At 44.7% G+C, this 16,918-nt stretch overlaps 1 pseudogene; it reads left to right on the top strand.

Annotated features, from left to right (window-relative positions):
- Positions 1-7,010: 7,010 nt before the first annotated feature.
- The window catches only part of LOC123822670, a 75,481-nt pseudogene continuing 65,573 nt past the window's right edge, over positions 7,011-16,918 (top strand).

Here is a 16,918-nt window from a genome sequence, read left to right on the forward strand (position 1 = left end):
CCAAGGTCATGGATTCGATCCTCAGCCAGGGCATACATAACAGTCAAATGATGAATTGCATAAAAAAGTCCAACAACAAATTGTTTTTTTTCTCTCTCTCACCCTTCCCCCTCTCTAAAAAAATAAAAATAAGAATAAATATGCCACTTCCATTCATTAGAAGAAACAGAAAATGAGAAAAAAAGAAAGAGAAAGCTAAGACCCAGGCAGATAAGCAAACAAAACAACGCGAGTGTCTAAAAGGCTGACAGAAGTACAGGAGCAGCTAAGGCTGCTATGGCATTCTTCAAGCATAACACATGCATGAAGATGAAGCACCAGCCATGCTCTCAAACCCCTTAAATACCTGTGAACTAAGAAGGGAACAAATGGACCAAAAATAGATTGCTGGTTGCCAGGGGCCAGGAGCTGGGGAAGGTTGGGCAGTGATTTCTAAAGGGCACAGGATTTCTTCATGGGGTGATGAAAACGTTCAATATTTGATTGTGGTGATGGCTGCACCACCCTGTGCATATACTAAAAGGCACCCAATTGTACACTGCAAATGGGTGAATTATATGGGGTCTGAATTATGTCTCAATAAAGCTTTTACCAAAAGAAATTATTTGCATGTTTGTACAATGTGAATGTACTTAGTGCCACAATACTACACACCTAAAAATGGTTAAAATGGTACATTTCATGTTATGTATACCTTACCAAAATTAAAATAAAAAAATAAAAACAAAAATCAATTGTGTGCCATATACTGGCAACAAACAATTAGAAAATTAACTTTATAAAATACCATTTACAAAAGCACTTGAACCAAAAATATCTAGGAACAACTCTAAGAAAAGATGTGCAATACTTCTATGCTGAAAAATATAAAACATTAAAATATTGCTAAGAAAAAATAGAAAATACCTAAATAAATGGAGGCACACATAATATTCTTGGATTAGAAGATTCAGTGTTTAAGATGTCAAATCTCCCTGATTTGATGTATAAATTCAATGGAATCTCAACCAGAACACCAGCACTTTTTTAAACATTGACAAAATGAGTCTAATATGTGTACAAAAAAAAATGTGTTCAACCTACAAAAGCCAACACAATCTTAACAATAGAAGAACAAAGCTAGAGGACTTACACTACCAGATGTCAAAACTCATTTTAAAGCTATAGCAACTAAGATACCATGTGGCAAGGGATAGATGAACAGACCTCTGAAACAAAGGAGAGTCTGCCAACAGACACAAATACATAGTCACACCTGAGGGATGACAAAGGAGCCATCACAGTTCAGTGAGGGGAGGTCATCTCTCAATAAATGGGGCCTGATCAACTGTACATCCATATGTAAGAAAAATAAACCTGACTCCACCTCACGCCACATGTAAAAATTAATTTGAGATGGATCACAGACCTAAATGTGAAAGATTTCTTTTAAAGTTTCTAGAATTTAAAACACAAAAAGGAGACTATCTTCATGACCATGGAATAGACAAAGATTTTTTAAATAAGACACACGTGAAACACCACTCTTTCTTTTCAGATGACATGATCATCCATGTAGAAAATCCAAAATAATCAACAAGAAAAAACCCTAATAGAGCTAATACATAATTCTATTATAGCAATGTCACAGGATATAGGTTTACATGCAAAAGCTCATTGCTTTTCCATATACCAGTAATGAACAAGTGAAATTTGAAGTTAAGAATATACCATCTACACTAGCACCATCCCCAATAACTGAAATACTTAGGTATAAGTCTGCCAATATATGTACAAGATCTATATGAGGAAGACGAGAAAACTCTGATGAAGGCTGTATTTCTTTGCTCATTTTGGCAGCCTCCCTGTGTTGGTTTCCAGGTGTTAGGTAGAGTCAACAAATGGTGATAGAACAACTGGACACTCACAAACAAAACAACAAATTTAGACGAAGATCTTTCACTTCTGCCCAAGGACTCATGATGTGTTCAATGACAAAGTTAATATCTGAACTCTGGTAAACCCAATCCAGTGCCCACGAGCTTAGCCTTTGCACCGTGCAGATCTCCATTATGTGCAGGCTTCATGTAGAGGTCTACTATTTTTCAAATGTGTGAAGTGGAGCTGCCATCACTAAAATAAGCATATCCATAAATGTTTCATGACATGTATAGTAGCACTTTTCACCAGTGGTATAGTTTGTGTTTTCTCAGGCAACAGAGAACAAACATAAGAAGAAGTTATAGAAGCATCCTTACCATGTTTCATATCACAGTTTTGACACAAATCGTGGTGGTAAGGTTCTAATTCTTAGGTTGGGTACTCTCCTGCCAAGTTTCATTACATTCTGTGTTACATAACGTGCGTGCACACATATCTGAACACACACTCATCTCTCATGCTTTTGAGTGATCCAAATACTAAATATTTTTTAAATGTTTAAGAGCACTGACACTCTAAGAAGAAAAAATATCTTTTTAAAAAACAAGGTGTCTTCATGTGTGAAGGATGGGTCTAGCATTAGGGACATGAGCCAGATTAGCTCAGGATGGCTCGTTTTGGCAATGACAAAACTTCTAACCTTAGCATTGCTCATCTACAGCGTACAGTGGATGGCTATTTTTCAAGTGTGTTCTCTTTCTCTAGCAAAAAGGGAAATTTTCAGAAGGATTTTACATGATGGAATGATACCATTGAAAAGAGCTACATTGTTAAACATCTGTGATGAGACCACTAATTCAACTGGGATATGAAAGGGGTAAGGAACAGGAGGGAAAGAATGAAATACCCATGCACATTCTACATTGAATATGTGTAAATTTTACAACCAGAAGAATGTAATGCAAATGACCAGAAAACAAATCCAGTAACAATAAGTTCCTGCTCTGAATTTTAAGAACCCTGTGCCCTCTGCCCTCCCCACTCCTGCCCATCTCTCAGCCCCACACCCACTCACTGCCTGAGTGGGTGAAGAGCTTTCTCACTGAAAACTTTTCCTTCTTGTCCTTCTCTTTTCCCTTGCACCCTAACTTTCCCTTCTCTTCTGGGCCTCTGTATTTTTAGCACTTTGTCCCCATTGCCACCACCACATTGATCACATTAGAGTGATGACCCTGATGTCATAACCACCTGCTTGAAGGCGGGCACCATGCCAGAGAGCTGACACATTTCCTCTTCTTGAACCATCACAACTGCCCTTGTTGACAGCTGTTGCTATCCCAATCACCTGCCCCAGATCGAATGGTCAGTGCATGGGCAACCCAAGTCTTTGCTTACTCCCATGCAGGTGCTCTTTCTACTGCTATTAAGTTACCTGTTAATGCAATGACAGGCACATCCTAAGTGCTCAATTAATACGTGCTGATGGGAATTAAAAAGACATGGACTTATGCTGGGTGCTCCCAATAAAGAAAAAGGTGCAGAAAAGCATTACTCTAAAGGTGAAGTTTTCTCTTCCTTCCCAACCTTTTCTGCCAAATAATACTCTATGGCCCTAGCATTAAAAACTAGCACATGCTGAGACTAAGCAGGTGCACAAGACAACAGTAAATCACTGCCACACCTGCAAGCCACCACCCTACCCTCCATTCCCATCACCTGGAATTTCGGAGGGTTTTGACACCATATCCTTCCAATATATCCCCAGTCATCTAAGAAGAAATGTCTTGCCATAATCCGTGTGGCTCAGTGGTTTGATGGTCCTCCTGGAAACCGAAAGGCTGCCAGTTTGATTCCTTGTCAGGGTCCACATTTGGGTCGCATGCCAGGTCCCTGCTGCAAAAGACAACCTATGGATGTTTCTCTCACACCTCCATGTTTCTTTCCCTCTCTTCCTGCCTCCCCTCCCCTCTCTCTAATAAAATAAGTAAATAAAATCCTTTTAAAAAAAGAAAGAATAAGTGATGTCTTAGCTGTGACTAAATTCATTTGCTGTAAATTGCTGGAGGAACTGGCTTTATTTCTTCTGTATCTTCTCTCAGTAAAGTTTGATCCGAGAGGACTATGATGAATTATCAAATTATGTTAAGGTATTGAAATTTCATGTGCAACAGTCCTGTGGTTACTTACCTAAAAGGGACAGTTTGCCTCCAACAGCACAGTGCCAGGCCCATTGCCAGGGCTCAAGAATTTTCTTTCTTGTTATTGGAATACAAATTCATACAGCCAATGACTATTTGATACTGCTCACCAGGCACTATGCTAACTTGGGGTTAAGTGCTTACCAAAATCAAGACCCTCTCTACAAGAATCTTTTTGTGAAAAAGCAAGCCAGGCGGTGAGGGACAAATACCATATGATCTCACCTTTAACTGGAACACAGTCAACAAAAGAAAAAAGCAAACAAAATATAACCAGAGACACTGAAATCAAGAACAATCTGACAATAGCCAGAGGGGAGGGGAGAGGGGACAGTTGGGAGAAGGGTTTTCAAGAACTACCATAAAGGACACAAGGACAAAACCAAGGAGGAGGATGGAAGCAAGGGAGAGAGGTGGGTTAGGCTGAGGTGGGGGGAAGGGGTGGGGAGAAAATGCAGACAACTGTAATTGAACAACAATAAAGTAATTTTAAAAAATAAACTATTGCAACGATTTTTTTAAAAAAGCAATTGTTTGGGTAATTAGGTGCTGCAGAGCATTGACCCACCACACAGATGCTCTGCCCTCCAGACAGATAAACACTTGGGAACCAAATAATAAGAACATACACCTTGCCACGGCCTTTAGTAAAATGCAATGACTTTTTTCCTGAGTTGAAACCACTTTTTCGTTTTTAAATATTAACCGAAATAGTTGTTTCATTATTGTGGGGGTCGTACCACTCAATACGTGCCCTGTTTAAGAACCCTTAGCTCAGCAGGTCATTTCTTGCAAATTGACTGCTCCAAGCATTTTAAAGAGCTGACGGCGGCACGTCTTCTGGGCTCTGGGAAAAGTAAGGCTGCTCTCATCCAATTCTGTGCACTCAGGTAAGTGCTCCTCACTCACTGCCCTCCACTCCCCACCCCAACTCCCTTCCCATCTTCCTCCCCAATGCCTTGTGTTCTTGCGGAGGAAAGGCAGGGAGGCCTTGCCGCCTATACTTACGGTTGACATTTATAAATACGCACATTTGGGGTCTTACAGAGACCCGTGCACTGCCACTACAGCCCATTACACAGCTCAGAGCAAACCACGAGGTGGGCTGCAATGTATGGGGTGGATCTGGCTTGGCAGGCAAGGTACAGGAGCACCTTAGGAGCATTCAGAAGGGCCTGGAAGAATCCGGTTAGACCAGGAAGCAGGAGAGGGATGGAGGGGAGAGCGTTCTGCAGGGGGTGGGGTGGGCGGTCCCCAAAATCTGAGGATCACAGCAGTGCGGGGAGGAGGGCCAGGCAGCCAGCAGGAGGAACAGCCAGAAATAGGTTTCACATAAGTGCCCACAACACTTCAGCCCCAACCAGCGTAGGCCCCACTGCCCGCAGAAATTTCTCCACTCTGGCTGCAGGCCTGCTTCCTCCTGTGCTGCTGGTCCAGCTCCTTCCAGCCAGTCCCTCTGCTGCAGGTGGGACCAATGGTTCCTTGGGCCGCTCAGTACCACCTACTCCATCCTAAGCTGGGCTCCCCCATGTTCTGTGAGCTAGCCTCGAGCCTGAGAGACTCGAACCCTGGACCACTTAGTTTGCAGGTGGGTGGCTGTGAAGCCGGCACCAGTGTTACAGGGTGCAGCCAAGAGGGGGGCACTGAATAGGGATTTGGAATGGGGTCCAGAATTCAAGGTGTCTAGGAAATATTAGAAAGACATATAAAATGTCTTCACCCCTTCCTCCCACAGGTGTGAGTTGGGGGAAGGAACACATGGAGCAGGAACATGCAGAGCTGTTTTATACAGCAACAGCTTTGCAGCTAATGCATGGCATGGTCATTTAGCATATCTATAACCTGTAACTGGTTGCATAGATATGTTAAATGGCTGTGGCCATGCTTGGAGCCAGGGGGATGAAAGTGACTTCCACCCAAGATGTAACTGGGGGCAGGTCCCCAGAGTTGCGGCACCTGCGTGAGAGCTTGGAGAAGATTGGCTCCATGACATGGGGCCACACCTGCCCAGACTCACAATGGCAGCCCAGTAAAGCTGGAAGGATACGGGAGTGCTGGCAAGTGTAGCCAGTTGTGGGAGGAGTTGGAAATGGGGCTGCAGAGGAGGATCGGCGTGGGGATTTAAACCAAGATGCGGCAGCCATGTGAGAGGACCACTTGGCTGTGGCAATAGAGAGAGAATAATGTGGTCTTTACCAGAGTGGGGACTCCTGCAGCCCTGTGAGAGAGAAGCACCATGCAGCTTTAGCAAAGAACCACCACCTGGCTTTGGCAGAGGGGCGACCCCCACCTCCCCACTGCTTTGCCGAGAAGAACCATGTGGTTTTGGCCAGAGTGGGGATCCCTTCAGCTTTGGTAGAAGAGGACCACATGGCTTTGGGGTGCTCCCTTTGGCCACGTGGCCTGGAAGAAGGTGAAAGAACTCTTGCCAGTAGGCCATGAGAAGGTGCCACATGGCTTTGGATTAATTAGAGATCCTGCCTGGACTGCAACACAGCTGATGGTGCTTGCAGCCTGAATCATGGACATCTACTTCTTTTCCTGAGATATAGTATCCCAAATTAGGACAGGGGGAGAAGGAAGCACTGTGGGTATCCAAAAGGACTTTGAAATTTTAATGAAGACATTGGGTCACTACTTTAAGTCTGTATAGCTTTAAACAAACATTTCTTTTCCTTCTCACAAATCTCTGGCATTGAGAGATGCCTTTCCTGTAGCAACAGACAATTGAACCTAGTGGGAGGTCCTTTTGGTAATAGTGTATCATACCCCCCTGGTCTGTGTGTGTGTGTGTGTGTTCTGTAACAGTTTTTGGAATCCTTGGGTGGGTCAATAATTGCCCCCTCCCCCCCCAGTCTGCTATGTAACACCAGCACCCCAAGGTGGGTGTCTGAGAGGGCTTGGTTCATGCCACCTGCCCAGCCCCTGGAATAAATGGGGCTCAGAGCAGCCATGATCGCTGAGGAAATGAAGGTGGCTGAGAGTGGGGTGCAGCTGGTGCCTCTCGGAATGGAGAGAGTGGACATCAATCCCAAGTATGATGAAGGCGTGCTGAAGGTGAGGATGGGGGTGCCGGGGGAGTACAGGGTCTGCTGAAGGCGCTGAGCCTGAAGCACCCATGGCAGCCGCCCTCCTGCCGAGCCTGGAAGCTCCTGGCTGAAGCACAGGACAGGGACGGCTGCCTCTGCAGGCTCCAGGCTGTCATGGAGTGCTTGTGCAGGCAGAGGTCAGTTGCAGTGCAGTCTTAAACCATGCTGCATTGTTTGGGAGTTGAGGGTGGCCACAGGCTCGGAAGAGGGCAGCCTAGGTGCATGAACCTACTGTTGGCCATTATTGTGGCCCCCTTGGAAGTCTGTGGTCCGAGCTGAGGCCCTGAGCCCTGCAGCATCAACTAAGGCATGCTCAGTGCAGGGGGGCAGATGGAATAGGGGAGGGAATAGTGGGGGTGCATGCAAGCAGTAGCTAGGGCCCTTGGGTCGTGTGCATAGGGGGCCAGCCCTGCTCCAACTCTGCAGCTGTGGCCAGGATGCCAGCTCCAGCCCTGCCAGCCGTAGCCTGGATGGTTCTGAGCCACCTTCATCGGTGGTGGCGCAAGAGCTCACCAACATCTGACAATTAAATAGTAGCTAGGACTAGAAAAGGGTCACAAGAGCAATATCCTGGCCCAGAGGCTTCTGTGCAACTTGGCCCCCAGACCTGGCCTCCAGGAAGGTTCTGGTACCCTCTGCGCTCTCCTTAATCCCTTTCTAAAGGCTGGGACTTAGCTAGGTCACCCACTCAGCCATGCTGTCTCCAGCTCCCTCAGCCCAGAGAAAACAAGGGACCTATACTTCCTCCTTACACCTGAAACCTCTGTCCTCCCTCACCCGCCCCTCACCACCCACCCTGGCCTCCCTGAATTGGGACTTGGGGTGTGGGGCCTAAAGGCGATGCTTTATTTGGGAGCCTGCTGCTCTGTGTGGGCTAGGCAAACCTCTGGCAGTCCCTCTCTGCTCCAGAAATGCATGTGACTCCCACCCCCTCCCCAATATCTTGGAATAATCTCAAGCTGCTGTGCCCATGGGCATGTGGCTTTCCCTTCTCTCTCCAGGGTCTTAGTGATTTCCACCAGGTTGATATTCCAGAAAGGGTCATTTCCCTTTTTATCCTCAACTCCTTTCCCTTTTCTACTCCTTAATCCCCTGTTATATCACGGAAGCTTCCCTTTAGAGGGCAATGACAGGCCTACCAGGTGGCCCATGGAGGGACCTTGGTAAATGCTAAGGAAAAGAAGACCAGGCTTACAAATTCCTAGGAAATATTCTTAGCCTGGAAATAAAGGACTTAAACTAGTCTATGAGTTGGAAATGCCCTTGTCCTGAGTCCGAGTTTAGGGCCTGATTGGCAGCCCCTGTGCTGGTCCACAATCTGGTGGATTCCCTCTTTCAGTTGCTTCGTTACTCACACTCCTCTCCTCATCTCCAAACCAGACTCTGATCTGAGGGTCACTGGCATTTAGGAAGAATGAGAACATAGAGCGTAAATATGCCTTCCTTTGCTGCTGATAAGCTTTACCAATTGAATCCTCCAACAACTCTGACTGAGATGGTCACCATTCCAAATAAGGTCTAGAGAATCTGAGTGACTGTCTAAGATCATACAGCAAAAACTTGAACTTGGGTCTTTTGTCTCCAGGGTTTCTTTTGTTTTCTTTGTTGTTATTGTTTTTGTTTTTGTTTTTTTAAGAGGGAGACCTGTTTGTTGTTCCACTTATTGGTTGCTGTTTGTATATGCACCCTGACTGGAGATCAAACCTGCAGTGTTGGTGTGTCAGGGTGACACTCTAACCAACTTCACTACGTGGCCAGGGCTTGTCTGCAGGTTTTCAAGCCAAGTCCTGTCATACCTCAAGAAAGACAGGGAGGTAATTTGGCTTCTAGCCAAGCTTTGTATCAGAGTCCTTTGACATTGGTCCCTTGACTCTATTTGCAAGGAGATAGGAGGCTTCCTCTATCTACCTGTCAGAAACACTGAGGTTGTTTTGTGCCTCTTTCTGCCCCCATCCCTGGGTACTCACCTTCTCCCTCTTCCTCCCTGGTCATCAAGCAAGAGGGCACGGACACAGAGTTGCCCATGACTGGGGACCGAGTCCTTGTTCACTGCACTGGGCAGTTGTTAGATGGCACCAAGTTTGCCTCCAGTCTGGACCGCAAGGACAAATTCTTTGATCTGAGAAAAGGTGGGCAAAACCTAGGCTTGGTAGCTAGATTTCCGGGAGGATGTAAGCAGTCACAAGCAGGAACCACGTTTTCAGAAGCTCAAGGAGGAATAGTTTATTACAAACTGCTGCCTTTGTTGTTGTTGCTCCTTCTGCCACTGTTCTGTATCTCCACTGATTCCTCTCCTTGCTCTGATCACTCTGAGTACCTCACTTCCTCTTCAGAAGTGACTGCCTTGTTTCTTGAACATCTTTGTTCCAGAGTTGAGTGGTTTGGTTTGTTGGTTTCTTTTTTAGGAGGTCTAGGATGACAGCACTGATCGCAGCCATGTGTTTCTACTTCTAAAGAGTGTCCAGCTTCCCCTTAGGCATCGTACTCAGGCACCACAGACCCCAGAGTCAGTTCCCTGCCAAGGAGGAAGGACCTGTTTGCCTTCCGTACCTAAAGAAAGGGGAGGTCATCAAGGTGTAGGATGTTGTTATAGCAACCCTGAGGTTGGAAGAAGCCTCACCTGCAAGCCAGAATATGCCCACAGTTGGGCAGGCAGCCCTCTGCAAACCCCTTCAAATGCCACGCTTGTGTTTGAGGTAAGTATCCATCCAGAGAGCAAGGCAAAGAGCCAGCCTTATCTCAGCTCAGTACCTGACTGCCCTCCAGTCCTTCCTGCAGCTTGGAAACAATGTAGCCAATGCTAAGGGTATGGCCTTAAGGGGCAAAGAGAAATGGCCAGGGCAGTTGGCTTTGCTGTGCACACAGCTTACTGCTGCCAGGACAGAGGCTATGATGGAAGTTTCAGGTGGGAAGAGGTGGCCATGAAGCCCTCTTCAGGCTCGAGGCAGTAATGGGCGGAGACATGTTTATCTCAAGAGCGGTGCACAGAGGAGATGAGGTATAATTTGAATCGAAAGGAGCCAGGAGGTCAGAATGTGTATGTAGTTACAAATGACAGTATAGAATGTTGGTGCTTGGAGATAAGAGGAGCAGGGAGATGCTTCCCCCTGTGGGTCAGGAAGGTGAGGAAAGTTTCCTCTGAGGAGGTGGAACTTGACACTGGTCAGTCTGCAAGTAGGGGAGCCCTAATTACCACTAATGACTTGGAGAATGTTCAGAAGACTGCTGAAAGATGTTGGGTCATTTCTAACCCTATCAGACTCAAGTTCCCAGGTAACTGAGTTAGGATGGACTGGAACATGTCCTTATCGTGCAGAGCAGGTAGCAAATAGATTGGTCTTCTGAGGTTAACTGAAATCTGGGTGGCCCGCCCAGCTCTACCAAAATCAAGACCAGGGCAAATCCTGAGAACCTGGCAAAAGTGCCACTTCGTTCACTCCTAGCATGGCTGCCCTCCTGGTCAGACTTCATCTGGCAGTTAGAAGGAACTCTTCTAAATGAGAGATAAGTTGTGTCTCACTGTTGACAAGTTAGTGCTGGGAGGACTGGTCACCCTATGCCTTGTCCCACAAGTAGAGCTGTGCAAGTTCAAGGGAGAGGACCTAACAGAGGAAGAATAAGGGGGAATCATCAGAGAATCGTCAGAGAATACAGACTCAGGGCGAAGGTTATGCCAGGCCCATGAGGGTAGGGTAAGACAGTAGGCAGGTTTTAATTTGGTTTCTGATACTTACTCTTTGGGTGGCTTAGGGCAGGTTATTTCCTTTCACCAATCCTCTTTTCTTGTCTATAAAATCAGGGATTGGAACATACCCTTTTATCATCCCTCCAAGTCTGAGAACACCAGGGTGTCTTGGGGGCAGGAAGTGATGGGACCATGGAGGGATGCCGATGGCATCCTTCTTCAGTCGCCTCCTCACTCGTGCACTCGGTACATTGCCTACAGAGAGCTACATGTCCCCAGTGAGTTAAATGACTGGCCATGTTTGTCTTCACCTTGGTGTGTGTTCACTACCCCCACAGCCTCATTCATGTTCACTGTGCCTCTGGGCACACCAAACATAGGCCGTAATGGTCTCTTCACTGCATTTAGGCGTGTGGCCACAACTGTCCATATCTTCTTGGATCAAAGCATAATCTTTTTGGTCATGGCTGCTACAGACTCTCCTTCGCTGACATCACGGTTTTCATGTTCCATTGGTTCACTCACTCATTCGTGACATTTATGGCAGCACACTTGCTCTGTGATGTACATGATGCTGACAATTTGTAGTTTCTCAGTGACATTGTTCCTGCCACCCATTGAGTCATTTTTCAGTGAGATGCCAGTTTCAGTTAGTAATCATGCCAGTATATGTCTAGCATGAGTTGTCACAAGGGTACGTAAGATACTAACAGAACAAGCAATGTGTTCGGAGGTCAGGGAAGATTCATATCCACACAGGACATGGAGGTACTTCCTGGAAAACAGAAAGTCTTTTTCATGCAGAGCAGGTTAATTGCTGATGAGATGGCTTTGAGGCTTTTTCTGCCCCCACAGCCATGCTTTTGGCAGTGCTAGGAAGGGAAAGTTCTAAATTCCACCAAACGCTGACATGAAATAGGAAATGCACCTCCAGAGTTTTGAGAAGGTGAATTGGCTCAAGGCCCTTCCCATCCTGAAGTCTCATCCCACCCTGGAGGTGACTCTCTGGGGTCACTGACAGTTGTGTTTCTCCATTGGAGGATGGCAGGCCAAGGAGCCTTGGGAGATGCATTCACAGGAGAAGCTGAAACAGAGCTCCACAGTGAAAGAGCAAGTGCTATGTGCTTGAAGGTGAGCCAGCAGCCATGGTCCTGAGACACGCCCAGGGAGGGCTCCTTTGGGCCCACCTTTCCCTGCCAATGGAGAAGTCAGTTTCTGCCAGGGAGTGGACAAGTGGCACCTGCAGTCTTCACTTAGTATAAGCTAGCTGGTCTTGCCTGGTGGCATTGAGGAAGACCTAGCTTCCCTCTCTGCCTCTTAGACTGAAAGAGGTTCCTTTGTAGACATTGGTCTTTTCTATTTAATGCCCCAAGACTCATTCTTTTATGGGTGGAACTAGCCATTTGCATTCCCCATCATCCTGCTGAGGGTACTTTAGAAACCCAGTCTTGGCCAGATGAGTTACAGGACCTGAGGTCTCACTGTTGATTCCTTTCTCCAAGAGGAAGGCACTGCAAGACACTGAGGAAAGAAACTGAAGAAGATACAAATCAGTGGAAGCATATATTTCATGCTCATGGATTGAAAGAATTAACATCATTAAAATGTCCATACTCCCCAAAGCAATCTATACATTCCACACAATTCCTATCAAAATACTAATGGCATATTTCACAGAGCTGGAACAAATATTTCAAACATTTATATGAAACCAAAAAAGACCCTGAATAGCCTTAGCAATCTTGAGAAAGAACAAAGTTGGAGGGATCACAATACCTGATATCAAACTATTCTCTAAGTCCACTGTAATCAGAACACCCTAGTGGTGGCATGAGAACAGGTATATAGATCAATTGAACAAAACAGAAAGCCCAGAAATAAACCCATGCCTTTATGTTCAGTTAATATTTGACAAAGGAGACAAGAGCATGCAATGGAGTAAAGACAGTCTTGTCAATAAATGGTGTTTCATAAACTGGACTGGTCCATGCAAAAAGACAAAACTAGACCACCAACTTACACAAGAATAAACTCAAAATGGATAAATGACTTAACTATAAGTCATGATACCATAAAAATCTTAGCAGAAACCATAGTCAGTAAAATTTCAGATAACTCACATAGCAATATTTTTGCTGAAATATGTCCCAGGACAAGGGAAACAAAGGAGAAACTAAACAAATGGGACATCAAATTAGAAAGCTTCTGAACAGCTAAAGAAACCATCATCAGAATGAGAAGTTCTGGCCCAGATGGAGGTGTAGGTAGAAACACTTTGCTTCCTTGCACAACCAAGAGAAGGATAACAACCAATATAAAAATAAAACATAACCACAACTGCCAGAAAAGCAAACTGCATGGAATTCTGACAACCAAGGAGTCAAAGAAACATTCATCCAGACTGGTGGGAAGGGTGGAGATGGGGGCAGAGACGATGCACAACAAGGCAAAGCAGTGGACCATGCAGGTGAGGTCAGGTGAGGCTGGCTGACAGGAGGGTCCCACATCATGTGCAGAGATACCGGGAAGTGTCTCTGGGGAGTACGAGAGATCACAAATCCCAAGGTTTCAGTGCAGGAAACAAAAGAGTCAAAACCTCTGCCTGTAAAACTCTGGTGGCTGCAGTGAAAAGAGAAACTCCCAGTCTCACAGCCAAGTCTGTTAGAAAGGCCCATGGGATCCTACAACATTCACAAACCCACCCACCTGCAAATAAGCACCTGAAAGGAAAAAGTTTGCTTGTGGGAAGCATGGGAAGTGACAGAAAGTGGAGCAAGAGCTGGGCAAGTGTCATTGTTCCCTCTAGTACACCTCCCCCACAAACAGCACCACAACACAGCAAAGCAGGTTGCCCTGCCCCACCCCTAGCACATAACAGGCCCACCAAGACAAAGAAATATGGTTCAACTGAAAGAAAAGATCAAAACTCCAGAAAAAGAACTAAGAACAGAAGATAGACAACCTATCTGATGCATAGTTCAAAACATTGGTAATGAGGATGCTCATAGAAATGACAGAGCTCTGTTGCAAAATGAAGGAAGAAACGAAGGCTATACAAAGTCAACTAAAGGAAAATATACAGGGAACCAACAGTAAAGGGAAGGAAACCAGGACTCAAATCAAGAATTTGGAACAAAAGGAAGAAATTAACATAGAACTGGAACAGAATGAACAAACAAGAATTCCAAAAAGTGAGGAGAGGTTGGGGAATCTCTGGGACAACTTTAAATGCTCCAATATGTGAATTGTAGGGATGCCAGAAGGAGAAGAGGAACAGCAAGAAGTGGAAATGTATTTGAAAAAATAATGAAGGAGAACTTCTCCAATCTGGCAAAGGAAATAGACTTCCAGGAAGTCCAGGAAACTCAGAAAGTCCCAAAGAAGTTGGACCCAAGGAAGCACACACAAAGGCACATCATAATTACATTAGTCAAGATTAAAGATAAAGAAAGAATCTTAAAAGCAGCAAGAGGAAAGGAGTGAGTTTCCTACAAAGGAGTTCCCAAAATAGTATCAGCTTATTTCTCAAAAGAAACCTTGCAGGGAAGAAGGGACTGGAAAGAAGTATTCCAAGTCATGAAAGGCAAAAAGATTTACATCCGAGATTACTCTATCCAGCAAAACTCTTATTTAGAATGGAAGGGCATGTAAAATGCTTCCCAGATAAGGTCAAGTTAAAGGAGTTCATTATCAACCAATCCTAATTACATGAAATGTTAAAGGGACTTATCTAAGAAATAGAAGATAAAAAACTGTGAACAGTAAAATGACAACAAATTCACAATTATCAACAACTTAACCTAAAAAACAAAAACTAAGCAAACAACTAGAACAGGAACAGAATCACAGAAATGGAGATCATGTGGAGGATTATCAGTGAGGAGGCAGAGGGGAAGAAAGGGGTGAAAAGGAATAGGGTTAAGAACCATAAATGGTAGGTACAAAATAGACAGGGGGAGGTTAAGCATAGTATAGGAAATGGAGAAGCCAAAGAACTTACATGTACAACCCATGGACATAAACAAAGGCACAGGTGAATTCTGGATTGTTTGCAGGGGCATGCAGGGAGGAGGTGCATAAAGGGGAGAAAAAAATTGGGACAACTGTAATAGCATAATCAATAAAATATACTTTAAAAAGGCAAAACAAAACAATGGAAAGGGAACCCACTATATAGGAGAACATATTTGTCAATGATACATTGGACAAGGGTTTCGTCTCCACAATATGTAAGAACTTATACAACTCAACACCAGGAAGACAAACAATCCAATTAAAAAATGGACAATGGACCTGAGAAGACACTATTCCAAGAGAGACATATATAGATGACACACACACATTTGAAAAGATGCTCAACATCACTAATCATCAGAGAAACGCAAATTAAAACCAAAACAAGATATCACCTCACACTTGCTAGAATGGCTATCATGAATAAACCATCAAACAAATGCTGGCGAGGTTGTGGAGAAAAGGGAACCCTAGGATACTGTTTGTGGGAATACAGACTGGTACAGCCACTGTGCAACACAACATGGACTTTCCTCAAAAAATTAAAAATGGAACTGCCTTTTAACCTAGTGATTCCACTTCTGAGAATATATCTTAAGAATCCTGAAACGCCAATTAAGAAGAATATGTGCACTCCATATTCATAGCAACATTATTTAGGATACCAAGATCTGGAAGCAGCCTTACTTCCCATCAGCAGATGAGTAGATTAAAAAAGCTCTGGTTCATTTACACAATGGAATACTGCTCAGCAGTAAAAAAGAAGTACCTTGCACCTTTTACAATAGCATGGATGGACCTGGAGACAATTATGCTAAGTGAAATAAGCCAGTCACTGAAAGACAAATACCATATGATCTCACTTATATGTGGAATCTAATGAACAAAATAAAGTAACAAGCAAAATAGAATCTGAGGCACAGAAACATGGAACAGACTGACAGCTGTAAGAGGGGTGGTGTGAGGTGGGGACTGTTTCAAAGAAGGTGAAGAGGTTAGCCAACCAAAGAACATATATGCATGACCCATGGACATGGACAACAGTGTGGAACTGTCTGAGGGAGTGAGGAGACTGGGTACAGGTGGGCAAGAGGAAAAAATTGGGACAATTCTAATACCATAAACAATAAAAATATTTCTTTTTAATTTAACAAAAGAAAATTACATCCCCACTGTAGTCCCCACTCCCCACAGAAGACAGAAATTTTTTTTTCTGGTTAAGCTGAGCCAGGATGGCCCTAGAGACAGCAGGTCGAGTGAAGCATGGTTAAGAGGGCTGGACTGAGAGCAGAGCACTGAGAGGCAGTGTACCTGAAGACTTTTCTCCAGGATACCCTCAAGAATTCTGATTGTTAGGCTGAGACCCCCTGGGCAAGAATTCAGAGGAGAGGCTTCTCTGGAAAAACTTCTGGATGGCTCTAGGGAAAATTCCACAAATACTGACACCTGGAAGCCCCAACAGAGAGGCTCAGCCCATGGGTCTACAGCCAGCCTACATCACAGACCTTACATTCAGCCTTGCAGCACCTTTCTCTTGGACACCAACAGAAGATAGCCATGGATTGCCAGCCATGGATTTGAGGAAAGCCTCAGAACAAAACACATAACCCAAAATTGGGGGGGAGGGGGGGGGGCGGGGATGGGACAAGACAATGCAATGGGAGAAAACTTCAAAACTACCCTAATTGATATCTTCAGAAAGACAGTATTTCCATGAAACAAGAACAGGATGCTACTTCTTTAAAAATTACAGAACAAGTTCTTGAATATTTCAGAGATGACAGCCAAAATAAACTAAACAGAAAGACTGGGCAATAAAGGTAAAGAAATCTTGATGAAGTGGAATTGAAGGCAAAAACAAAAACAAACCATGCTGCGCAAAGAGACAAGCAATTAGAAGAAAACAATTGTAGGGGAACCAGGAGGTCCAAACCAATGAATGTGAGTATCAAGAAGGTTATTATCAAACATAAGAAAATGTTTCAGGATAGAGGGGTCAAAGTCCCCAGATGGAAAGTGCTCATCAAGCAGCCTGCACAAGGAATTCTGCATGAACACAGCAGGCCCCCTGA

The sequence above is a fragment of the Phyllostomus hastatus genome, unplaced genomic scaffold, assembly GCF_019186645.2.
Source record: "Phyllostomus hastatus isolate PE091 unplaced genomic scaffold, TTU_PhHast_1.1 phas_contig_41, whole genome shotgun sequence".
Classification (NCBI taxonomy): Eukaryota; Metazoa; Chordata; class Mammalia; order Chiroptera; family Phyllostomidae; genus Phyllostomus; species Phyllostomus hastatus.